Consider the following 26,840-nt stretch of genomic DNA (forward strand, 5'->3'; position numbering starts at 1 on the left):
GAAGGGCGGTGGAAGGGCCGTGGGCCCGCACCCGTCCCGACCCCTGAAGCCCTTCGCCCTCGGGCCGCAAAAGCTCTTTTCGTGAATTCAGCGGTGGTAGGGAGCTCTTCGCACGTCTTGCCTGCGGGTTGTTCTGTGCTTTTAAGTCGAGGGATGCCCGCCGTTTCTGGTTTTACCCCACGGGAGACCAGCCCGGTAGGCCAGAAGCGGCATGGGAGGCAAGATGGGACCCTCTCGGCCTCGCGCTCTCTCCCGCTCCGAGGACAGGCTGTCTCCCAGGACACGGGCGCTACGGAAGGGCAGACATCTCGAGGGTGAATCCCGGCGGTGGGAGCCGGTCCCCAGCTGGATGCCCCGCACCGGGACATCGTCGCCGTCGCCTGGGTCAGCCCCAGCCCTGCGCAGGAACGCACAGGCCACTTCGAGCTTCGGCTAGTCTGATGCTCTTCCAGTTACCTTTAACCACTTAGGCCTTTCTCCCACGTCTTATTTTGTTGCAACCGCACAGATTACGAGAGTCCGCAGAAGTTGGTTGTGGTCTAAAAAATAAACAACTTGGTTTGCATCGGCTTGTACAAAGGCATGGCTGGTTCCTGGTTTTGCCCAAATTTTCTGGTTTTCTATCACCTGCAGAAACCGAGGTTTGTACAGAGCAGGATTTCGTGGTAACTGACACACGAGAGGCGTGTTATTCAGAACAAGTCTGTATTACCTTTCGCTCCACCTGGCTTCAGGTAGGCATAAGCTAATTTCTAACCGGGAGCTACCTCTCTGCTAGGATAATATAGTCAGCGTTTCTGGGCTATAAATACATCTGGGCTATATTTATTTACATTAGCCTTTTGTATTTACTGACTGACTCAGGGCACGCGTCTGGTGAACTTGCAGCTGTTTCCACTTCTCCATGTAAAACTTGTTGAAAACGTGCTCAGAATCCTGTAAAATAAGACGACGATCCCAAGGTTAATAGCTGCTTGGAATATTTTTTATTTGTTGGTGGTTACAATGTTAGGAAGGTTTTTGGGGAAAAAAGTGAAAAAGTCAACAGAGCTTCTTTCTCTCGCCAATAAAGCTTGAGGAATTTGCTCTGGATAGAGTTCTGAGAGATTAAACAGCTCTTTACCTGCTCTAATCCATGCTGTTCTTTGTGGTGGTTTTTTTTTTTTTCCCACACCAACAATGCAAGCTTTTGTTTACTGTTTCACTGCACATTAAACTGATCAGGATTTTAGGATCAAATTACTTTCTGCCACAACATCCTTTCAGTACCATAGCACAGTAGTTTACACTGAAAATAAGAGTCACTGTCAGTTTCTTTGAAATTACACACCCTAAGAAGAAAGGATTTAGCTCAGAAAGCTTTTAATCTAAAAACACATGGGGGGGGGGCGTTGAGGAAAGAATGCCTGTGTCATTTTGACTATTTAATATTCATTTTTACTATGATAGTCCCTATCTGGACCCCTTAGTTGTGATTATGTCATACTAGTTGGCACTTAAGATGCAGTTCCTGTGTTTCACGCTCTGAGGTGACAAGAGATACTTGGAGTGTTGAGAGCAATAGACTACAATAAAGTAGCCTACTCTTTCATGTGACATAGGACAGAGACAACGATACTTATAGGAGAGAGAGACAAGTGGAGAGTTACAAGGTGCCAGCTAATGAACTGATGAAACAAAGTAGATTGAGGAGGCAGAAAGTAACAGAAAGAGACAAGTCTCAAAGAAGCCTTTTAAGATGAGAAAAAAAGAAATGCTTGTAAAGAGAAATCTGTGGGGCAAATTCAGAAAAGGCGGATATTATCAGTTTGAGAAGCAAAGATGTGGTTGTCACCATTGCTGTGGTATTAGGACGATTAATACAACTGTTATGACAAGAAGCTATAATAGGACAAAGTTTGAATATGTTTTTGAAGCAGTGTGAGTCAAAAATAAAATTTGGGCAGAGCCTGAATGTCCAGCCCTTACCTAGTTGACTATTATGGATACTTTTTGAAAGTTCTAATGGGAAGTTTTAATTAAACCAGTCAATTTAAAGAATACCAAAGTTTCAAAAATCAAAATGATAAGTTACACCTTATGATTACTTTCTTTTGCTTTCTAAAACCTGCCGGTTTGTAATCTCTGATAATTTGATGTTGCCTTATTCACTCAAGTACAATAGTGAAAAAAATGCCCTATTCACTTTCTTTATGTAAAAGTGTGTATACTTTATATGCTTTGTTAGCCATTTTTGTCAAGAAGGGGAACCCTAATATAATTAGGAAGCGATTTCTTACTTCTGGTCATCTTTGTCAACCTTCCTGTACTTACAAAAAATCCATCATACTATTTTTCAACTAGAGGGACCAGAACAGGAAGTAGTCTTCAATATGCAGTCACGCAGTGTCCACACATCGCTTTGAAGTGGTTTGCGTTAATTTCTTGCTGGTACATGTGTTCTGGTTGAAGAATGCTGCTTCTATGGGTTTCGTGAAAGTTAAACTTTAAAATGTGACTCTTATGTTTGAAATATGTATCTTTATGTATCAACTAATGTAAATATCACTCAAAGACTAAATAAAAATACTGATTCTTAATGTATTTGTCTTTTGCAGACACTTAACATCCTTAGTCCCTCTAGAGAGAAGTCAGTTGTCCCTGACATACGTGTGGGTCTTCTGTATCGTAACACGAGGGCAAAAAAGCCCAAACAATTGTATACTGGAAAGAAATGTCAGAATCTGAATTTGTTTAAGTACCAGTTGGATGTGGTTTCACTGTGTTTATGTGGACTAATCCTATTTTAAGTTTGAATGGAGTTGGGGGGATTTTATATAGATAAAGATGTCATGTCCGTTACTAGTCTAGCTGTATGGAATTAACTTACACACTTAAGGGTTTGCTGGTTAGATCTTTGATTTGCTGATATTAACTGTAGCTTTTTATGGTGAAATTTCTGAAGGCTGGATTTATGCCCATGTCATGCCAATGTTTAAAAAGGTGAAGTGATTATGACTGGGTTAGACTGTCATCTAATAGAAAACTCATACATGACTAAGCTGGTTAAAACAAAAAAAGAATTAAAGGATAAGAATATGATTAACACAAATCAATGTAGTTCCAGGGAAAATAGCTATTGTAAAGAAAGCTGACTTAATGCTTTGACAAGATTACAAGATTGGCATAAAAGTAACTGCAGAGCTGTAACACTAAATGTTTTCGAACAGTTTTATCAAAGGAGTGTAATCAAAGATCACTGAAAAAACCCAAGTGTGACTGATGCAAAGACTGATGAATAGCAAGGAGCAATGATGTCGACATAGTTCTGCAAAGTAATCTAGATTGTTTAGTAACTTGTGTTCACTCAGAAATGTATTTTAGTACAGACACTTGCAAAGTCGTACCAGGAACGCAAGCAAGATTTATAAGTTTTTAAGAATGCTTCTGTTACTCTAAAAAGAGTCCAAGGGTTATAATGGACAAAGTGAGTCAATATGAACTCCCAGGGCAGTGCTGTGGTAACAGTAAAACTGATCCTTGCATGATCCTTAGATATGTAACATGAAATTGTGAGAAGGAGTAGAGGGATTTTTAAATAGCATCGATACTAACTGTTGAAATACCACGTGCAGTTCTGTTGACTACAGACCTCTCAAGTTACCTTATTTTCTGGTATTAAAAAAACCCCCAATGTGTCTGGAGCCTGTGTGGCATTTTTCACGTGCCCTATTACCTGCTCCTTCCTTTACGCTTACCGCTCCTACTCTTAGCCCTTTTTCTCCTCCCTCTTCAGATTAGGTTCAGCACCGTGGTGTCTCTCAGATTCTGTGGTCTTCTGGTTTTCTGGCGAACAGGGTAATGGAGTGGAAGAGACTGCGGGGCAGTGTCAATTGTTTCTGTAAAATTTGTGTTTGAGAAGTGGTAGGTCCACAGCCGTGTCTTAGAAGAGATAGTGACGCATCAGTGAGAATGCAAAGCTGCAAAAAATATTCAAAGACTGGAAACAGTGAGACATGTAAAGGACTCTCCCTATTTAACTCAAAAAGTAGATACAGTGGTATCTCACAGGGAGAAAATGTAGGCTTCTAAAGGTTTCTTAACTTGAAGAGTAAGGTGGAACGGACGATGAAAATCCGACAAATTCACATGCTCTGACAAATATAAGTTACTGGCTTCAGTACGGGAATCACTGGGTGAAACTTCATGCACTGTGATGCAAAGGAGATCATAAACTACAAAATACAGGTTTCCACATCTTGAGGTAAGAATTTAATGGGGAAAGAAGGCTTTTAATAGAAGGTCCTTTATTTGAGTTTTTTTAGCTAGTTCAAATTCCTCATGGTATTTATATCGCAATGCAGGTGTATAATTTCTTAAATTTTGCCTTACCTGGAAATTCTGCTTTTAATATTTCTAAAGTTCATTAATACTTAACTGAGTGCTTCTTCATGTTTTCCCACTGATGATTGTTTCTTTGTGCATATGAAACTCTTCTAAATTGCTTAGCTTCTTGCTCTTGTCAATTTTTACTATGTCAGCTTCATTTCTGTGGCTTGGTCTCATTTATTTCCCCCCCAGCATATTTTCCTCTTTATTGTTTGATGGATGTCTTCAGTCCAAATCTGTTTTCAAACTGCTTCCTTTTGCGCAGCCCTTTAAAAAGTCTCATGCTTGTTAAACGTTAGTTCTTTCCTCTCCTATGTCCACGTTTCACTCAATAACGCAGTCGGGAAGCCTGTTCTATTTCCATGGCCTGGGCCCGCATGGTCACAGCATATATGTTCACATACGTTCAAGCCCTCCACTGCTGGCATATAGCACCTAAGGAACACTGTTGTAGCAGAAGATTGATGGAACAGACCTGTGCTCTGTGCTGGTGGGGGGAACCTTTCTGCTATGGAAATTTCAGTGCTGGAGCTGTATGTGATGTGTTTGTGGTTTTGAGTGGAATGAAGTGGTTCCAGAGTGATACAGAATTAAGCTTATTGTAGGAAATCTACGTGTGTTGCTCTAGCACATTGTCAAAACTGAAAGACTTTACAGTGGATTCTTCATATGTGTTTGGTTTCTTTGGCCACGCATATTTATAAAAAATACTCTGAATTCATTATGAGGATTTAGCACAGACCTTTTCACCCATTAATGTAAATAGGCACTTCATATACAAGGTGTGGTATGCTAAAGGTTTCTGGTATAGCATCATGACCTTGGGCTAGATCTTGTCTATAGGCTTTAGTGATAATGAGAGTAATTTTCCATTTTCAGCTCCTAAAACTGCTTCTGGTTTTGGAAGAGAAGGTAATTTCAGTTTCTTTCTGGAACTCTGATAATGTGCATTGGCCACGGACTGGTTAGAGGGAGTAGGGAACTACTACTGATACTTCACAGATACAAGCAAACATTGTGAAGCCCTTTTTCAGTTATTTATTGGGAAAATTCAGTGAATTCCTCAGGTTGCCTTCTGTCTGTTCAGTAAAAGAATTGTCTCTCTTATGGACTTTATGCACAGTATGTGTTAAAACTTTGGAGATCTGCTAAAGAAGGATTTTTCATGACTGAAGAAGTCATGATCTTTTATAGGCACATGCTGTAGTTGTCACTCAGCAGGTTTAACATTCGTAATTGGCACTTAGGCAACATACAATCCAAGTAGATGGTATTTAAGTATTACAGGAGTAATCCTAAAGATTGATAGTTTCAAAAAAAATTTGCACAACATTGCTCACAGGTGAGTTTTCTGTTACGCGCTTTTACAACATGTCTACTTACTTACTCCTATTGAAGTAGATTACGCCTATACATTAGGAAAGCTGGGGCTTTTTGATTTCACTTAAGTTAGATTTTCTCCAAACACTCTTTTTGGGACAGTCCAATGGTCTGACATTCTGGATATATCACGGTGTTTATCTCAGCAAGCTGTTTGAGCTGACAGCCTGGGAATATTTTCTCAAGACATGTTAGGGGGCAAATCAGAGCCTCACCATAGGGACAATGAATGGAGCCTTTGGCACTAATAGCACTTTCCATATTTGCTATGACTGTATGTGTAGGAAATTCTGCCGTAAAGATCCTATACAGCTGCTGTTACAAAACTGCAATCTAATTCTGGGGGTTTTTGTTACTGTCTTTCAACAATGCTAACCATGAAGACTGCTAAAGTGGTACTTTAATAATAATACCTTTGACATTTTAATGGCAATTACAAGGACTCGTAACTATTCCCTTTTGAAAAGTTTTTTTGGATGAGTGTGAAAATTCATTTATGGTTTTGGTCTAAAATGTTAACAGATTTTATTGTCTTATGCTCTTAGTGCTGCAGCCAGAACTAAACAGTGATCTCTTTGCTCAGTCTGTTCAGATTACTGCAGCTATCAGTCACTCATTGCCTGTTCAGCATCCTCTCCACCCTGCTCCTGGTTTTTTCCCCTCTGTTGCTAGGGAGGAATGTTCATTGATTTTTCTGGGCTTTTGTGGTGCAGCAAAATACCAACAAATTATCGAGACAGGAAAACTTTACAGGTCCACTTCTTCTGTCAACTGATAAGCTGTACTGTTACTAGACTCAAAATCTGTCTTGTCATTTACTGTTGGGATTTCATTATTGTTTGATTTTAACTCTGAGATTTGAATTAAAAATTGAAAGATAGAAGCCAAAGCTGTTAACAGAAGCTCTGTTGCAGTTCTATTCCATGCTCAAATACAATTATACCATTAAATGACAATTAAAAATATTGTACAAGAAGGATATTTAGAACATGTCATAGAAAATATAAATGATGATATTTTCTTGTTAGGCATACGTGTCCTTTTGTCACTGCTTTGCTTAGTGAACATTTCGCTTTTGTATAGTACCATAATTGTCAGTTTATTAGAAAAGATATGCCTGTATTCAATTTAACAGGAAAAACAAATCACCTGGAAACCAAAATATGTGTCGTCTTATGACTCAAAGCTCACAAATGCAGAGGTTAACTAGTATTGCTTTAAATGGAGAAAATCATGTGTATTTAAAAATCAAGATGGAAGTTGTAAGCCAATACAAAGAAAAGATAGTAATTTTCTCTACTTCCTAAAAAAAATTTAGTGGCTTTTCTATTTGGTTTTAAACAAGAAAGCATCTGAGAACTATCAGCCTCCATGATCTGGCGCTGAGATTGTTTTGGATCCCTAATTTCCTTTAGCTTGAGTAAACTGGCTCAGCAAATCAAAAATATGCCAAGTCTTCGTTATAAAAAAGGATTTTCGTTTGGTCTTGCAGCGGGTAGAGTGTATCAGGCCATCAATAAACATGCACTTTTTGCAACACTGACATTCAAGCGGCGTTGTAGGTCTTAACACTATTTTGCTTTCAATCTGCCAGATGAACTCTGCACCAACCTTTGCTACATGTGTAATTAAATTGTCTTTTCCCAGGGCTTGCACAGTCAGAATATTACTTTGGCCAGCACTCATGTAAGACTGTTGGCCAAAATAATACATACCAAACTAATAGTAGGGACCTGTACCCCACTGAGAATATGATGACTGAATACATTGTAGTTTGCTTGTGCAGGTTTCTTTATGCAGAAGGGCCTCCTTCGTACCCCTACTGCCATGCACCTTTTTACATTTTTCAAACTAGTAGTTCTGAACCTGCCATCAAGCCCAAAATTGGGGATTGTAATGTTGTTGCAGTTGGTGTGTTCGTATGTGTTCTCAGCAATGCAAGCTGTAGGCACATGCATCTCAGCAATAATCCTGTTTTCTGAAACTAGCTATTGCTTGAACGTGTTTCTGATGCCACATAGGTAGCTTGCTTTAATAACGAGTTAGCATCTCCACACCAAGAAGAGTGGGACACATTTGTTTCTACACCTGTTTAGACGCAAAATTCTGGAGCCACTGCAACTATTCCTTATCTGTGTTTAAATGTTCCCACTGTAGAATTGTGCAGTTCCCACCTGAAACACTAGTGTATACATTGGTGTATTCCAGTTTTACTCTGCTTTATTCAGGTGCATTCTCACATCTGAAACTGATTTTGGAAACAAATAAATGCGACTTCATCTCTGATTAAGAGCTGAGCAAAAGGTAAGTTTTGCCTTTGGAAGTTGGCCTTTAGTTTAAAAGTTTACTTTTCGAAAGCATCTAAATTATGTCAGAGCATAAGTCACGTTTTGCAAGGCAGTAGTCATTTGGGGATGCCCAGCTTTTGATGGTTCCAGCATAAGGGAATTCACACCCTTAATTAGATGTTATGGGTTCCTGTTCAAAACATGAGAAGAACTAGGAGACGAAGAACAGAGTCAGTAGGAGTCAGCACAGCTCACTGCGACATGCAGCAGACAAAAAATGTAGAGAAGAGGAATAAAACTTAAATAACTTGCCCAACTCTTGGGGGATGAGGCTGACTTTCTTTAGTCAGGCTGCAACCAAAACAAAGTAAGAAAATAGGCAAATGTGGGGGTAAAAGTTCTTGAACATAACCATGAAACTAGTATTTTTAAAAAGTAGAACATTTTAAAAACATACTATGGCTTCTAAGAAAACTTACTAAAACTGCTGATTAGTTAAGAAAACGGAAGAGGTATCAGTACAGCCTGCAAGTGAAGAAAATTACTGGCAAAGTACATGGCTACTCCAGTCAATTCATAAATACATTTCAGCCTGTGAAGCACCGTCAGGAGAATACTGCTTGAAACAAATTAATGTTGTCATTTATCTCCTTATTCATCATAGCCATGGACTTTACAAAAAAAAAAAAAATTCCTACCTATAATTTTCCCATTCACACACTGCCTCACTCAAATCCGTTCATTCTTTAGAAACAAAGCAGCGTGCGTTCTTCGTTATTACGTTATGTAATTATGTAACATCTTTACTTTTGTGTACTGCTTTCTCTACTCGCAGTACAAGTTCTTTATATTTAAGGATTTTTACTTACCTGTGTTTGACAACTCTTCCTTCTGCTTTTTCTCTGCTGGCATTATAGGGACCAATGAATAGTAACAATATTGTTTTTTTCATCTTACTTGCTGCAAGACTACCTATTTATTTTTTCTTTATTCCTGTCGTTTCCATCCTGTATCTTGTGCACCAAGTCAGTCGTCTTTAGAACATTCTTCAAGGATTGCAGTTTTCAACCTCGGAAGCAGAGGTGAAAATGTATTACTTTATTTCTCCCTGCTGAATGTCAGGAATGCAGTTTTGTATTTAGTCTTAGGGATCAGTTGGTTTTCCTCTCCCTTATGCTCTGTATGTCTCCTATACTGTCTTTATCAAGTTTCCCTGATCTGAGCTGTCTGTTTCTGCCTACATATTTGTATATTTTCCTTACATTCTGTCTTCTGACATGTTATTATATGGCAAAAATGGTGTAAGATGTTGTCTTCAAAGTAACTGTCATGGCTTAAAGAGGGTGAATTACAAGAAATTTCATTAATCTGGTGTTGTATTATATAAGATATAATGTAAAACAGGAAACAAAATGACAAGTACAGAAAACCCTAATCAGAGGACTGACTTGTAACGCAGCAAATTTGTGAATTGGTATTGCCACAAATTCAGACATTTAACTCAAGCTAAATCAGAATCATTTCCCTTCAAGTGGAAAACCAGACACCTAACTCTGGGCTGCACCTCATTTAGAAACCTACTGTAGTAGGATACATCCCACTTAACTTTTGCCCCCATGAGTTAAGTGTCAAATGTGAGTTAGTGGTCTAGGCTTCCTCTATAATTCTTGGAGAGAGAGAAGCCCTTCTAGAGGGTAATTAATCCTGTTCTGAAATAAGTGTTTAAGATGGGATAGATTGCTTTTCAGCAGTATTTCTCTTGACCGTAGAGAAAGAATGGACAATTAGAGTAAGCACCTATATTTCACACTGGTCACATGAGGTACCATGAATCCTGTCCCCCATGGGCAACTGAAGGTGGATGGTTATACAGACTCCCCCGTAGTTTGTCACAGACTCGCAGAGTGGTGGTTAGAACGGACCTCTGGAGGTCGCCTTGCTCAAGCAGGCTACCACGGAAAAGAGCCTGGCTCCATTTTCTTTACACCCTCCCTTCAGCTATTTATAGACATTGATGAGATCCCCCGGAGCCTTCTCTTCTCCAGGCTGAACAGCCCCAGCTCTCAGCCTGTCCTCCCAGGGGAGATGCTCCAGTCCCAGACCTCTCATTCGGCTCCTCACCCATCCCCAGGCAGAGCTCCATGTGCTCCAACTGCTCTCTCACACAAAGGGCAATTCCTCCTCCTTGTCTTCCTAGCCTGTCCTTCCTAAAGAGCCGGTCTCCCTCCATTCCATATGCCTCCTTAGTATTCAAAAGCCTAATTTTTTAAATTGGTGAAATTATAGGATTGGCAAGAAATGTAAGACTATTCAATGGCACACAGCGTCTGGTATTAAGTTCTGGTATTTCCACATCTGTCTAATTATAGTCCTATTTGTAGTACTCCCTAGCTTTGTGTTAGTATTTATTCATGCTAAAGTGTACACATTCAGTGAGTCAAAGTGTGTGTAATAATTTAAATTAGTGGCCATAAATATTAGAAAGATTTTTCCCTTTTAACTGTAATAGTAGATAATGTCTCAAGCAAAAATAAATCTACAAGTAAAGGGAAAATTCTAAAATTACATTGTAATAACCTGAATGCATCTAATGCTTGCTGTCCTATAGCATTTAATATAGTCATATGCAAACTATAACCATACTGCAGTGAAGCTGCTTCTTTGCATTATAGTCTCCCCAACAACTTGTGATAGCAAGAAAATAAACCACCTTTGTGTTCTGTTGAAACTGGAGAATTTATGTGGGGTTGGGTGTCGTGCCAAAAGTGATACTCCAAGTCTTGCCAATCCAGAGTGACATGAACTCTCCTTAGCAATGGCTTTAGTGTATCACTCACCTGAAAATATTACCCTATCAGTATGTAAAACCGTGGTAGGTGTCTGGCTTAGTTCTGAGTCAGAGGAAAGCGTGTCTTTTGAGTCAGCAGTATCTGTTCCCATATGCTGCCTGATGTTTTTCTTCGAGCTGTGCTACGTACCAAATAGACCATAATCCACTTAGCTTTTGAAAACTGATAGCACTGCAGCATGATCAGATATGACTGTTGATAAATATATTCAGTCAGTTGACACAATGCATCCACTATTCCACAGGACATGATTTTCTGCTTTTCTTCCGCAAGATTTCAATACATTCTCTTAACTCATCATCCTGAAGTTAAACAGTAATACTGTATTTAGAGCATCGCGTTAAAATGACAGGTAGAGTACTTGCAAGCCCTAAGAACATATGTCTGTATTTCAAATTATGCAGTTGAATCTAAATTTTTTATATTTCAGATGAACTTGTAATCTTTAAGCCTGTGGGAGAAATTTCTGCTTTTGCTAAGATTAAACCCAGTCTGATCCCTTCTGAAGGACCAGAGAAAAACAGAGCTAGCTAAGACCCTCAGGAAGTCACCCGGTCCATTTTCCTGTCCCAAAGAGTTATGGATCAGTGCATGTCACTCCTGACAGATGCTTTTCTAATCTGTCCTGCCTGTGCTCCAATATTTGGGACACTATAAACTCTTAGACATCTGTTTTAGTTCTTTGTTATCCTGACCTTGAAAACATTCAGAAACCATAAGGAACAGAAACCATCATAATTTCATTTTTACAGCATGAAAAGGTGCATTTGACCTGAAATGATTTATGCACTTTTAAGAAAAAGAAGATAAACGAAGAGCCTCACATGGTTTCCAAATCCAGCTATGTCGCGGTATTGGCCTAATCGTGCAGGGTCAGGGCACTTGTTAGGGACTACAAGACCTTAAATTTAATCTTCTCTTCCATCTTCTGGGATTTGAGCCTGCATTTCTCAGAAGACTCCCTTAATCCTCAGACTGTACAGTGTCGTCAGTATATAGCGAGTGACTAGGGCCTCTTGATCTCTCCTGTTACTCTTCCACTCTCTAACAAGATGTAAAAACCTTTGCTGAAACACAGGTGTCACACCTATTAGTTAAGTGTCTACCTAATTATCTTTTGGTCTCAGACTCACTGATTATTTGTGCTTTATATCCATAGTGGCACAATATCATCAGTGGTCCAGGATGGTCCAGGATAGACCAGTGATTGAAGAAACAGGGGTTTAAGTTAGGTCTGTTTGTTTCTGGATAATGATTTAAACAGAAGTCTCAAACATTTCAGGATAGGGCATTAACAACTAGTAACTTATTTCTTATTGCTGGATTTAAAGGAGCAGGGAGGTATAGTGTATTTCAAACATATTTTAAGCAATTCAGCGTAATATAAGACTGAACACTGAAAGGCTGGCAATGAGATTAACGTCAATTTAGAAGGGACAAATCCCTAGACTGTAGGGTTAATGAAGCTGTGTGCTGTGAATATACTTGACCTGAACTATGGACATAACTTTAGTTAGTGTGACACAAAAAGAGGAATTTGGGTTCTTGTTACTGCCTTCTGGCAGGGGCATTCAGCCAAATTGAATCCTTGTCTTCTGCTACTTACCTAAAAGGTGCAATAGCTCAGTCTTTAAACATTCATTTAAAAATATGGTTTTGACCATACATGGTGTTGAAATAAAAGTTTTCAAGTATGGTTTTGAACAAAGAGTTTACATTTGTCATGCCTTTTAACATGAAATACAGACCTTAGGAAGCACCATTTCCCACCCATGTTGATGCCTGTAATAAATGATGTTTGTTGATTAGCGATGTCTGAGATCTCCCTGTAATTTGGGAGAGAGGTCAAATAATCCAAAGTAAAGATTACTTTATTTAAGTAAACAGTTTTTCTGCTCACTGGACAAAATATATGGTAACTTCTGATTTTGTATTAAGGCCCTTCTAAATTTGAAATACAATTTTTAAAAAGTTTATATAAAGTATTAATAGTTAAATTAACATTTTTAATGGCTCCTTGTCAAAGTTATTCTGCTGCACTGAACAGTGCAAGGAAGACTTTGCTAATGACCTCCTTCCTGTGGGTAGTAGTTAGTCATCTGGTTAAAAACAGAGGCTTGCTGCATAGGTGCCTTGGTTTTCAATGAACATTCCCCTAACTTATCAGGGCTGAAACTGATCTTTTAAAATATATTTCCAGATGTAGTTAAATATTTTATTAATTTTTTTCCCCAGTTTACATTTCATTTTAAACTTACTGCATTTTTTTTTGCCAGATCTGTTTTCATTTGCATTTACTGTTTCGAGGTCTGGGATGTCTGCTTCAGCCCTGTGTTCTTCTGTGCAGCTTGTGCTGACTTTACATTGCTAATAATGGGGTTATTCATGAAAATAAGCCAGACATGGTAAGGAGGAAAAAAAAAGAGGAAAGCCAGTAGTGGTAGTTTCCTTGCAGTCTTAGATATGGATGACATGGCCCCCCAAAAGCAAATCTTTTCAGTTTGGGTTTTCTCACTCGGAGGACAGTGGAAGCAACCTAATTCTTCACAGCCCTTCAGACACAGCTTTGGTCATTTCATAGAGCAACTAATGGACTGTCTGCCTAAATCATTGCTGGAGTTCTATAGGTTTAGGTTTCTTCTGAAATTAGGGAAACCCTGTTCTTTCAGTCTTTTGCTCCAGAGTACATATTTTGCCTCTTAGCCTGCTCCAGTTGGTCCAACTCCTTTTGTGAAGTTAGCTGCCCAAAACAGGATGCAATACTCGATTCAAGCATCTCTCCGTGTCTGTGGGAGTAGAAACGCTACTTCATATTGCATTGTCTGCCACACTGTTGTTTATGCATCCCAGTATGGCTTATTTTTTCACAATAGTAAGACTGTGATGATTCACCTTGGCTTATGAACCACAGTGACTCTCAGATTCTCTTTTGAAGGAATTCTGCCTACTCATCTTGCAGTGGTACTTTTGGTAAACCCTAAACAGAATAAGACTTTGAACTTGTCTTCTTTTTTTATTGCATTGATCATTTCTCCAATTTGTTGAAGCATCCAAATTCTGATTCTGTCATTCAATCTGCTTATGTACTGTCCAAAACCTAATATAAAATACAACTGCAATAAATTACTCTTTTATTTGATAATCTAATTTACTGATTCCACATTATTGAGTAGTACCAGATGTAAGGAAAATCTCTGTGGTTTTATACTCAATCATCCCTCCCTTTGGACAATGAACTATTAATTTTTTTTAAATTTTCTTTAAAAAAATAGTTAAAATAGTTTCCAAAGTGCTTTTGCACCATCTTACCTTAGTTTCATCATGATATTTTTTTGGATTGCTTGAAATTAAGTCTCATGGAACTATCAAAAAACTTTTTTGCAAGTTAATACATATGATCTTTTCTGCTTCTTTCCTGTCCACAAGGCCTATTGCCTGGTTTAGCATGAGATTAAATTGGTTTAATGCAAGGGTTCCCTACGAATCTCTCAGGCTATCCCTTAAAGACCTTCAAATTGTTCCGTTGTTTATTGCAGTATTTTTCTGAGAATTGCAGTTGGCTGACTAGTTCGTAAGTTCCTAATTCCCTCTCTGCCTCCTTTTAAAACGTGTTATAATTCTTTTTGGAACCTTATTTACTGCCTACGGATAGTGTGTCAATTAGAAAATTCTCTAGAAAATAGAAACCATGGGTTTGAGGTTGAAGAGGAATTTTAAACCCAAGGCAGTCCTTCCCGGAGCAGTGTGTTAACCTCAAGGCAGTTATGCAGAAACCATTCCACTGCAGTCTAAAAGGAAAGGAATAAATCCGGATCCAGCCTACTCTCCAGCAAAAATTCCTGACTGGGGGTCACGAGTGGACAGGAATGCCTTACTGTTGTCTGGCATTACATGCAACATTTCTGGAGAGGATGGATTTCAGACGTGTCACTATCCTCGGGATTTTGTATTGTCTGGGCAGCAGGGTATCAAATTTTTGTGTTGTCAGTCTAAGTCACTTACATACTGCTGTGTGCTATATATGTCATATGGATGCCAAATCCTCAGTTTTGAAAGCTCCTCCTGGGACCAAGTGTTTAAATATTTTTATTGGGTCTCTTTTCACATCTTCTTTGAATAGAGGATGCAATGTGATTTTAGGCTAAGGGTTTCCAGCTGAAAATACCAGGGGCAGGGAGGGCACAGGAGCAAACTGCATTGGAAAGACGGGTGCTGTTCAGTCTTAGGAGCAGACCTGATAGACACTCTTGTTGAGCTTTCCAAGGGAAGAACTGTCCAACTATAGGCTTACTGGCTTTTGCTGCCTTTTTGCAAAGTTAATAGCATCTCCCTAAAAAAAATAGTCAAAGAGGAAAAAGAGTACATGTGTAAGGTAATTCCCTTGCAGGGGGAAACTTACCTCTTTAAAAGCTCCCAAAGCTCCCAATATGCTGTTTGGCAGAAGTCCAACATTTTTCTGTTGGGATTTTTAAGATCATTGCTTCCTATAGAAATTGCTCTTTGTCCCACAGGTCTTGGCCAGACAAAGTCTAATTCGATAGCACCTTTCCTCAGGCAGGCGAGATCGCATGGGCTGTGGGCCAGCGGCTCTATCTGGTAGGTCCTCTTTGTACTACGGCTGCCATTGAGTGCGTTGGGTACCTCCTCATCGCCTTAGTGACATTATGTGCTCCTTTGCCCTCAGCCCATCAAACTTTCTCTTCCCGTGTCAGTGCCAGGCAGAAATGTTGCCTGAAGAAATGTGAAGGAGTGGTAGTGCGGAAAAAAATATGGAAAAGTATTTTTAATGTCAACTATTTTTTTGCTCAACCTACCATTACTGGACTCCACTTTAATATTGTTTTATGAATCATTTCCACAAAATCCCAAGGAAGAGAAAAAGGATATAGTTAATTTCCAAAGCACACAGGGCACTTAAGTGCTTTGACTCTGGTCATTGCAGCAGTACAAACAATAATTAGACCCCAGCAAAAGGGTAGGTTATTTCCCACTACTGGTTCCTTCCGTCTTGTTTGCAACCTGTTTTTGCACAGAGCACCGCAGCTATTTATAAACTGCAAGTGGGAGCTGAGACTAGGAAGAGCTTTGTGTTCATATAATGACAGTGTCAGGAGACCAATATTTTAGCTAAATTGGGATGGGCTCTACAAAGCCCTATTTTTGTGATTGTAATACTACTGGTATTTTGGGGACTGAAGTCTCCCAGACACAGGCCCAGCTTCATGTGATTTATCTCTTCTTATGTACAAAAATAAACTAAGTTATGTTAAAAAGCCTTTTTTTTTTTTGAGTAAAGCAAAGCTGAGTAAAGCTTTTTAGCCTTCAATTTTAGCTATATGAAATTAGTCAATAAGACAGGCTGTTCACCAGAAGATACAAGCAGTTTACCTGAGAAGGCCAAAAGGTGGTTGTTACAATACTGAATTATCCTGAGGAGAGAGTAGGGACGTGGGTGGGACAGGTAGATGCATTAAGGGAAAAAAACTGTCTTTGAAAGACTTTGCGATGGTAAAAAATGCAGTACAGTTCTAGCAGGTCTGCATGTGCCTGCAAATGAGCATCTCCAATATTATTTTTCTGTTTCTCCTTTCTTTTGTTCTAGGTGAAAAGATGACATTGCACAAGGGAGTGGGAAACCTCAAATTTCCAATCTTACTTACTCTTTGCAAGGGAGGTATCATTCCAAAAGTTTCTAGAAGAAAATTCTTCTCCAGCTCATTTGCCACTAAGAGCTATGGTGTTTGGTTTGGAGCAATTTGGCCTGGAATTATTACCTGGCAAATGTTGGCTTCTAAGAAGAAGAAAAAAAAACCCAACAAACAAAAAACCAACTTTCTTCACTCACTTTCGGTGCACTGGGATAAAATGCTGTAGAAATACTAGCTAGCAGCAAATTGATTTAGTGTCAATTTGAGCTCCTACCGAACTATTAGATTCTGATACTAGAGCAGAGAGACCTGCAACCCAGTGCACCACCTGCTTTTGCCAAATAGATGTTACAGAACTATATATTAAAATAGATACATTTTTAGATTTTCTAAAGAAAAAGTTTTTTTAAATCAGTCAAAACTCTTCTTCAAATTTGGCAAGATACTTGCTTCTCATTTGAACGTAGCAACAAAATAACAGTAGGACATGTTTAATTCCCTTCTTAAAATTATGGAAAAGGAGTTTCCAGTTTCCTGGAACTGGGATTCAAAGCAATGCATTACTGCTCAGTTCATGGGTAGCATACTTTTTAAACCTACTGTTCATATTCATTCAACACCAGTGTCTTTGGAGGCAATGGGGAATGAGTCAGCACCAGAGTTGTTACTGTTTTTAACACTTCCATGGGTATGACTAGGAAAATATAGTTAAGAAAATGATAGCTTCTCAGTTTCTGCAAAAGAACATTTATGAATAATGGGACTTATACAGCACTTTAAAAATGTAAAACAAGTACAGACAACTCCCAATTAATAATTGCCAATTGCCTTTTGTCACTGTCTAGTGATTTGGAGATCTGAGATGGGAGAGGCAAAGGGAATTATTCAATTCAGCTGTCCATCTTGTTAAAAGAAATAATAGAGTAGAAAAGTAGAACAATGACATGAAGTTAAAGAAAAAAGTGGGCAAACTTCCTTTTTGATATACATGAGGATTAGGTAAACTTGTACTCTCGTATAATTACAAAACACAACCAATGATGTTGCTGTCTCATAAATGCAAGTGAATTATATAAATTTACAAATACTGATATTCACAGAGAACTGGTTTTACTCCAATACATATTTAAAGAAGTATTTTTAGTTGTTAATATTGCTAATATTTCATGAATAAGGGAAAAGGCTAGATTAATTAGGTAACTTTCTTACCAAGATTTTTTTAATCACTGTGATTGTACTAAAAGAAACAACTATCTACATGTGTAAAAATGCCTTGTTGAAGCTAACCATCCTTCTTCTTCTTGGTAAAGAGAAATCTGCTCTATTATTTAACATCCTGAAGCTACAAATAGAGAAAGTATTCTAACAGCTCAGCAATTTTTTCATGTATTTATGCTGTTTACGTGCTTAAATGCTAATGTAGGGTAGTGATCTGTAGCAAAGACTTCCTAAACCTTTGTTAGTGGCTGGAAAAGCCTAGAATCCCAATATACCTGCTCTTTGGACCCCGGGCCCATAATCAAATGCAAGTCTTCCTGCTGGCCGTTAGGGGCTCTGGGGGGAAGCACTGCCTGCTTATGGACTTGATGCCCAAGGTAGCATAATTAGCTTTCAGTGCTTGTACGTGTGTTGTAGTCCTCTTCCTTACGACTGCGTAAGGTGCTCCATGCCTCTGGATAAGGCTGGCGAAGAATCATTTGTATGCTGAGAGAAAAGCGAATACTGACATATTTTAAGACCAGCATAATTTTAATAAATTGTTGAGTAACTGAAGGAGGAGACTATGCATGCTAGGTCCCTGAATTAATTTTGAAGAATCAAAGGAGACTTTGTGCAGCTAATCCAGTGAAGATTTTCTCTTGAGGTCGGAGCTTACTGAGACAGGACCTTAGAATTTCAGTCAGTAAGATGTAAATAGACAATGGTTATAAAAAAAAAGAGACGAATGGGGCAAGAATCGCTTAGGGAATCTGTTTCTGAAGTTTGTGGTTTAGAAGCACATCCTACAAGTATACACTACCCCATGAGCTGAGTTGGTCCAGTGCTCTTTACGATCATTCTCACTTATGTACCTCACTGTTAGTTCTGTACTATGTTTAAGTACCTTTGCATTAATCAAAGTCATAAGACATGTGTGTTGTTACTAAAACTCTTGCTTTTTTCTGTTGCTGCTGTCTTCTAATCTGATTGGCTAAATCATTAATGTATGCTAGAAAAAATAAATGCTACTCTGCTCCATGATCATACCTTGGATTTTCAAAGGGTTCAAAAGGAGCCTACTCCTTCAATTTTTTCAGTCCTCTCTGAATATCCTTGCTTTTATGACTGAATCACTGATTTTAAGAAGTCAAATCCTTAGGAGACCTAAATCTTATAGTAATTTCATGTTTGTTATGGACTTGTTCCATATCTCTTGATAATTTATTGATGTTTATCATGTGATTTGAAAGTGACAGGTTTGAGGATAATTTTGATAGGGAACAACTTCTGTAGAAAAATGGAAATGTATACAAACTCAAATGATCTTTTACATAAACAAAACCCCGTAATGAAATATACAGTATTCTTAGTAAAGGCTTATTGAAGGCATGAGAACACTTTCTTTTCCATTTTTCAAGTCCAAGTCACTCTTTGTGAGAGGGAAATTGTGTCAGGGCTTCAGAAGTCTTAGTCTGAACCACCTGCTTTCATATACACAAACAGAATAAATAAATACTAATGCATACATACATACATAGCTGGCACTAGTTCCTTTAGTGCCAATCAGTTGGAGTAATCTCAGTGAAACTCATCATCAATTTATAATCAATTTTGTATTGTTATTATGTAAATCAGGAGAAGTTAAGAAAGCATGTGGCAAATTCCATTCTAACCATCTTTTGAAAGCTGCAGAGATGACACAAAGGTTCTCTAAAACTTGGGTTTAGAGCTTTCAGAATTCTTTATGTCCATCCTGCCTACTGCTGTGGTTTAACCCCAGCCGGCAACTAAGCCCCATGCAGCTGCTCGCTCACTTCCCCCCACCCAGTGGGATGGGGGAGACAATTGGGAAAAAAAAAGTAAAACTCATGGGTTGAGATAAAGATAGTTTAATAGGACAGAAAAGGAAGAAAATAATAATAATGGTAATAATAATAATGATGTTTATGATGATGATGATAATAATAAAAGGATTGGAATATACAAAACAAGTGATGCACAATGCAATTGCTCACCACCTGCCAACTGATGCCCAGTTAGTTCCCGAGCAGCGGCCCCCCCAGGCCAACTCCCCCCAGTTTATATACTGGGCATGATGCCACATGGTATGGAATACCCCTGTGGCCAGTTTGGGTCAGGTGCCCTGGCTGTGTCCCCTCCCAACTTCTTGTGCCCCTCCAGCCTTCTCGCTGGCTGGATGTGAGAAGCTGAAAAATCCTTGACTTAGTCTAAACACTACTTAGCAACAGCTGAAAACATCAGTGTGTTATCCACATTCTTCTCATACTGAACCCAAACCACAGCACTGTACCAGCTACTAGGAAGACAACTAACTCTATCCCAGCTGAAACCGGGCCACTACTTAGGTTTTTTTGGTATTTTACAAAACTGATGACAGCTGTTTGGAGTTGCAAACATTATTACATTACTTGAAGGAATCACAATCATTATCTGGTTCAGATATTGAATAGAAAAATGTACAGGAGGAACAGTTTTTGGATAATATTGTGACAAAATGAAACAGTTTGGATCTCTGGAGGAACGTTTGGAAAAGTACAGGCAGATTAGAAATGGGATCAAGTCAGGCCTGCAACAGCGTCTCCAGCATTTACAGGGACTTTATATATAGAGAACAGTGCTCATGGCATGGTCCTGCTATCTTTGATATATTTTAAAAGCTCCTGTAATTTTTATCTTTTGGGAATTCTGGTTTAGCATTTAGAGGGAGACAAGATAGAACATTTTTGTTATGGTGCTTGAAATGTTAGATGCAAACTCTCTTCTGACTGTAATGCAAATTGGTCCCTATGTATTTTGTAGGAAAGCTTAAAACTCATTGCCATTATTGATATAACATGGGAACCACAATGCAGTGCACAGTTAACTGAATTTTAACTTTTATTAAGTTTCGGCTGTAATTTTCAAAAGCTGTTCTTTAATGCGATGTTAGTTTTGCTCCCTAGCAGCTTGCTATGTCTAATTAATGCCTACATGTGTATTTGAATGCTACCCTAACACCCATCATTTGTAGGACCTTCATTGTGGATCAAGTTGCAGCAGTGCAACAAATGTATTGAAAAAACCACATCATTTTTATCTTGTAAAAGCTCCAGTGAATAAAACATTTTCAGTCTGTATTGTGCTCATACTGCATTGCTTAGAATGGTGACCATGATTTCCTATGGTTTTTGTACACGGGATTCTGTTTCTGACGGGTTTTGGGATGCTGCTAACATACATATTGTATTTGGTACACCCAATTATCCTGATCTCAGGATTCATCAAAAGTTTTATGTTCTTTTTACATTTGTGCTCTTTAAACTTACTAAAAAATGGATGGTATTCCAGACTTACCTTTGATATAGTACACCAAAGGTTGTAGTTATTCTTTTGTGTGATTTTCTTCTGCATGCTTTTAGTTTATCTCTAGTTTATCACTGAGATAAAGGACTTTTACTTTGTAAAATTGATTTGCTATGATGAATTTCTGCTGCTGCTATTTTAATCTTTGTTTATCTGGATTTATAGTGACCTCTCTTAGAGAAATTGTTTTGTATAACCTGGGGTTTTTCCCTAGGATTTAAATGATTGCTTCAGCTAGATCCCTGAGTTTTTTTGTTTAGTTTTCATCTTCAGGATTATTTCTGTTTTACATTAGCTGGGTTGCTGTTTTCTTGGTGACCTACTTGGCTGTCACAATGTCCAGACTCAGTCTTTTTGGCTACGCTCTTTTTTAAAAGACTGTTTCTAGAAACCTGCCTGCTTGAACAGGATACAAGTAAAACAACAGTTCAAGTCTTCTTTCTGACGATGTGCAAAATTCACCACAGCATCTGTTACTTTTGGTGTTTTTCCATGTTGGCTTTAACCATGGTATTGGAGTGAATGTATAGGCATGTTGTCTTTTCTATTAACTCTAAGCTATTGGGTGCTACAATTTCCACTTCATTCAAATTCTAGTTAAAATGTCAAGCTGTGACTTTCCTTGGACAATATTTATGTAAATATGGCACTTTCTTACCAAGTAAATCTATTCCTTTATTAACTGAGAGCCACACCTGCAAAAGTCAGCCAGCGACAGAACAAAGTAGAAAATATATTCCTGCTAACCCCCTTCACATCTCTAGATTTAACATCAAAGACATATTTATACGGCTGATTTTAGCTGGCAACAGTTAAAAATGTTATTAAGTGTATTGACATGTAGCACAGACTGAAATTTTTAACCTTCCTCCAAGTCAAGTGATGCTAAAACAAACTGGTCAGTAAAAATGTCCCTTAGAGGCGAAACGGGGCAAGAAATGGTAAACTGTTACCTGTTTTGCTGTTCATTTATCTGATTTTATAGCCTGTAAGCGAAAATCTGGGAGTGAATCTGTTCTCTATTAGTGCATTGGTAATTTATTTTTCGTTATGGTCAGCAACTGAAAGATTGAAATGTTTATAAGCAGAGCTCTGTGCTCAGGTAGCACAGCTACGCAGCAGTGAGCATGTTGCAAAGCAAGGACAGACAGTGTCTCTGAAGTGACTCTCCAGCTCTCACGAGAGTTACAAACACGCAAGGCAGGGCATAGTGTGAGAAAACAGACTGTAAGAGCAAACTACAGTCAGTAGTCATTAATAACAATTACAAGAGCAACAATTGTGGCAGTCAGAAGTAAGCCCCTTTCTATTCAGAGGCTGTAGAATTTACCATTAAGTACAGAATTAAAGTGCTGCTGCAGCAAAATTCGCTGTTTTAGGCATATGCACAAACATCAAAATGTGAGTAAGGTTGAGAAACCAAGCACTAAAAAGTTTGTAAGTGCCAGAATGAAAAATGCCTCTGCAATCTTAATTTGGCATCCAGGTGCCTATGTATTATGATATAGAGGCACATATTTAAAATATTGCTTGATTCATTACAGCTGGCAGTGCACGCTATTTAAATTCTTCTCTGAATCATTACCTTTCTCACAGATTTTTCTATGAACTGTATCACTTGCATCTGAAATCACCACAAAAATTCATTGATTTATTATCTCAATGCCCATGTGAAGTAATGGAATGTTTTATCCCTATTTGATTTGTAGGAAGCTGAAGTATGGAGGGGTTAAGGTCAAAGGGATCCATTAATTTCATGTGTCGAACTAAGAAAGCTGAGGCCTCATTTTTCAAATAAGGTAGTATTTTTAGCAATTCATATGTCTAGAGCAGAGGTCCCTCTGACAACTGTTACAGTCCGAGTCCTTAACACTTAAAAAATTGGACTATGGGGTTGCAGTTTTCACTTCTCATACCCAAACCTCTGTGAGGTAGAGCAGCTGGGGATGGCCAGGAAAGTGAAAAATTTCCAAAACTCTGTGTATGAGCTCAGTCATTCACTTTATGGAGATGGTGCAGGAACAGCCTCCTCATCTCTGCAAGCCTTGTAAAGCTTTCATGTGTTCAGTGAGTACGGAATTTCTAAGGATTTTGACTGTGGTCTCTCACAGGTCTCTATGGGCATGTGTGAGTGGCACTTTGAAGCTTTATCATGTGGCCATTTAAGACTGTGGCACAAAGTATGAAGAAGGGGAAGACAGGAGGAGGGTGAGATGGGGCTAAAATATTGCCAAGAAAAGATCTCAGATTTTTTTTAATATGTAGAAAACAACCTGGTTTCCCTTATTCTCTTCTCACAAATAACCAAAGTGTTATTGCTAATATTTTCTAAAAGTTTCCAGGCTCAACCAGATTTCTAGTATGGAAAATGTCAACTTAAACAACTATTGTTGGGCAAGTTTAAAATAACTGATCCAACTTCTTCTACTGGGAATTATTGGCTATGGTTGTCTCAGCCACCTGCCCTTCCAGTAATTCCGAGGGCCTCATTCTGCTCTAAATTACACTAGTATAAGTTCAAAATAATTTCATCTTTGTAAAAGAAAGAACATCAGTGCAGAAGTGATATCAAATAATCAAAATAATGTCAAATAAAAAATTATTTTAAGTAATTTCTTGGGTTAAGAGACACATAGTGCCTAATATAAATGTAGTGAATACTGAACTGCTAAAAAAGAGGTAACAAAGTATGGCTTTTTTGCCTCGTTAAGTATGCAGCAAGTATTTCTAGGTCCAGTTGCTTTTCCAGACACACTCTGGCAGTTTTTCTAGGAGAAAGCCCAGTTTGTTTTCCAACTTGCCTTCAATTATCTGCATCCTGACAATCAGAAATCTCAGATAAGCAATTTAATTTACATAAAATCTTTTTTATTTTCCAAAACCAGATCAATCCCTCAGCTAAAGCACATGGAGAAGTGCATATGTATCTTTTAGAATGGAATCCATTGATGTTCATAAAAGAACAATCCCATGCCAAAGGATCAGAGATCTCTTGCACTTTTATTGTGTAAATCGGGAGTTATTTCAATGCCGTAGAAGAAAATACATGACTTTAAAAGTGGGACAAATGAGAGGAGTGCACTAATTTTAATGAAGTTACATGGAATTAACACTTAGGACAGTTTCTATTCTATTTTCAACTGTAAGTCAGATAAGAAGATAATACTTAAGTGTATGTCAATAAAGAGAAGGACAGAACAGTCATGAGTTTGAACTAAAAAAAAAAAGTACAATTAAGCATATTTTTCCTCTTTTTTTCCTTTTGCACTCTAAAGTAAGAAGTTAAATAGCTATGAGTGTCTTGTCTCTCTAGGCAAATTCCATTGTCCAGAAAGTCTATTTTGATGAAGAATTATAGTCAGGACTGACTTTTGCCTTACTTCTGCTGTAGCAAGCACAACAGTGGCTTAGCAAGACTAGAATGACTCTTATCCTGTTTACATTGCCTTTCTTTTCTTACTAATCTGGAAATTAAAAATATCAGATGGCCTGTTGGACTTTGTATGTATCTGGAGCTAAGTCAAATCTTTCATGCACATACATTGCAGTGGCTTTTCATCATAGCAGCAGCAGTCTTACTTTCCCTATATCCTTTCTTTGAATTGTGACTTCTTAGTTTCTCACAGAAAAAGCCAGTCACTTTTCTTTGCTAATAACCTTATTAGTCCACTTCAAGTCTCATGTAAACATTAATTTATTTTAAAACTGTGTTACTTTAATAATAGGAAAAGTGTACAGAAAATATATTACATTCCTGTGAAATTAGTCATTTCAGGAAATGATAAAAATATTAGGCATATTATGAAATGCTTGGCATTATAGGCATTACTGGCTTCTGTCAAGGCTTCTATGAACTCCAAGGAGAGTAGTGTGGAGCTAGCTTCTTTTTCTGAAGGAACCTACAAGGATAAGAAGCCTTAGCTCCCCTTCTGCCTCACCCATATTCTTCCAAAACCAGTTAATTTTTTGAAATAACATAGTGACTTCATGAAATAATATGGTAGAAAATTGAGAAGTGATACATGTTACTGTATGGCTTTCAAAATAAACATGTAAAACTTTACAATTTTATAAATAAATTTTGTAGAAGACAGATGAACCTTCTTTTGAAGGCATCAGTCCCAAGTAATCAGGAATTATGTGCTACAGCTCATGCTTACCTACTACTTACAATCATTTATTGCAGTTTTTGAAAATTTTTGTTTTGCCAAATGTGAGGTTTACAGTATGACCGTAATGTGTTTAAATAGCTGAAATATTTCCTTACACTTGTACAAGTTATTCACATATAAATTACTGTTATGTAGAGAAAATAATAACCTTAATTTCAAGGAAGCATTATGTGACTAGAAATCCAGAAAGATTTTCATAGAAAAACTGCCTTCCCTCCCAATGATTTCAAGAGGTTCTTGACAGACTCTAGTCAAAGACCTTTTAATTCCTTTTTTTTTAAAAACAATCATAATCATAAGTAATCATTACCTAAAATAATAATTAAAAATATTTTTGCAATATTAATTTTTCATTACACATTTGAATGAAATGCTTTAGAACTTCTCATTTTTTTCTTCAAGAAAGAACCATGAATACTTAAATGACATTTATAACACATTTCAAATAGATATTTTGTTTATAGCTACTGTAGAAAAATGTTTGCAAATATTAAAATTATTTTGAAATGTGCTTTAAGTATTAGATCTAAGTGATGTATATTCTCCCTGCTAGCCATTAATTCAATCTCTGGGAATGACTTAAGCATGTTGTCTTTTGGTAAATTCTTCACCCCTACCATCAGACCTTATATCCTTGTATTAAAGGGTTAGAAATGTAAGAAGACTTAATATGAAGTGATCATATATCCTGAGTTGGCCTCAAGTGTCCCAGAATGCAGGCACATCCTGACAAAAAGAAAAAAAAGCAAAGTTTTCTTTAATTTCCTTTCTGAAGCTGGTGAACTGGATCAAGCAAATAACTGGGTTAAAATAGTAATCGTTTTTTTTCTTTGGTTTATTTTTAACTTGCGTCAGCTTTTCAATCTGGTTCATCCATGGCTACACAAAGAAATGAACCAACAGAACAGTGGAGGCAGCACACAAATGGAAGTGAGGAGCTGGGATGGAGAGAAAGGGGTTGTTTAAATTCAAACTAACATGGGAAGGAATGGTTGTGAAACTATCTTTATATGGGTGACATACGCCATCCAGGATGTGTTTACCTTTTCCTATTGAGTGGGGAATGAGACCTTGACTTGAGTGGTCAGCCTGGTTAGGCTTAGAAAGATTTCCTGGTGTGGTTGTAGCAGTGAACTGGTAGAATAGCTCCGTCCATGCTAAGGTTTCTTTCAGTACAGATATATCTCAAATAAACTCTGTTTGCCTAATATATAGGCAAAACTGTTAGTGCCCTTTTATTTCCTGCTTCAGTGAGGTTTTCTTTGCTCATCTATATTTTGGGAGCTTTTAATGTTATTTCTATAGAACAATATTGTCAGTGTTCACCTTCCTAACTTGATCCAATAGTAAGTGAAATCGGTGCATCTATCTCTATTGACTTCAGTCGGTGTTGTGTTGGGTTCTTGGTGAATGGTCCTTAAAAGAGGAGAAACATTTAGAAGTGCGTTAATTCATATGTTCTATTTCTACAAGCTGTAACATCATTTAACCTAATATCTTCTTTCTAGCAACGGGAGCCACTTCTATCTCTGTAAAGACAGTGATAAAATAAATGAAGAGAAACAGCATTTT

The 26,840-nt window shown here is 37.9% G+C and overlaps 1 long non-coding RNA gene across 2 annotated transcripts in view; it reads left to right on the forward strand.

The window, feature by feature from the left end:
- LOC128139444 (uncharacterized) overlaps positions 1–26,840 on the forward strand; it is a 63,131-nt gene that overhangs the window by 1,000 nt on the left and 35,291 nt on the right. The gene's annotated exons all lie outside the window — the stretch shown is intronic.

Source organism: Harpia harpyja, chromosome 3 (assembly GCF_026419915.1).
Source record: "Harpia harpyja isolate bHarHar1 chromosome 3, bHarHar1 primary haplotype, whole genome shotgun sequence".
In the NCBI taxonomy this organism is placed as follows: domain Eukaryota; kingdom Metazoa; phylum Chordata; class Aves; order Accipitriformes; family Accipitridae; genus Harpia; species Harpia harpyja.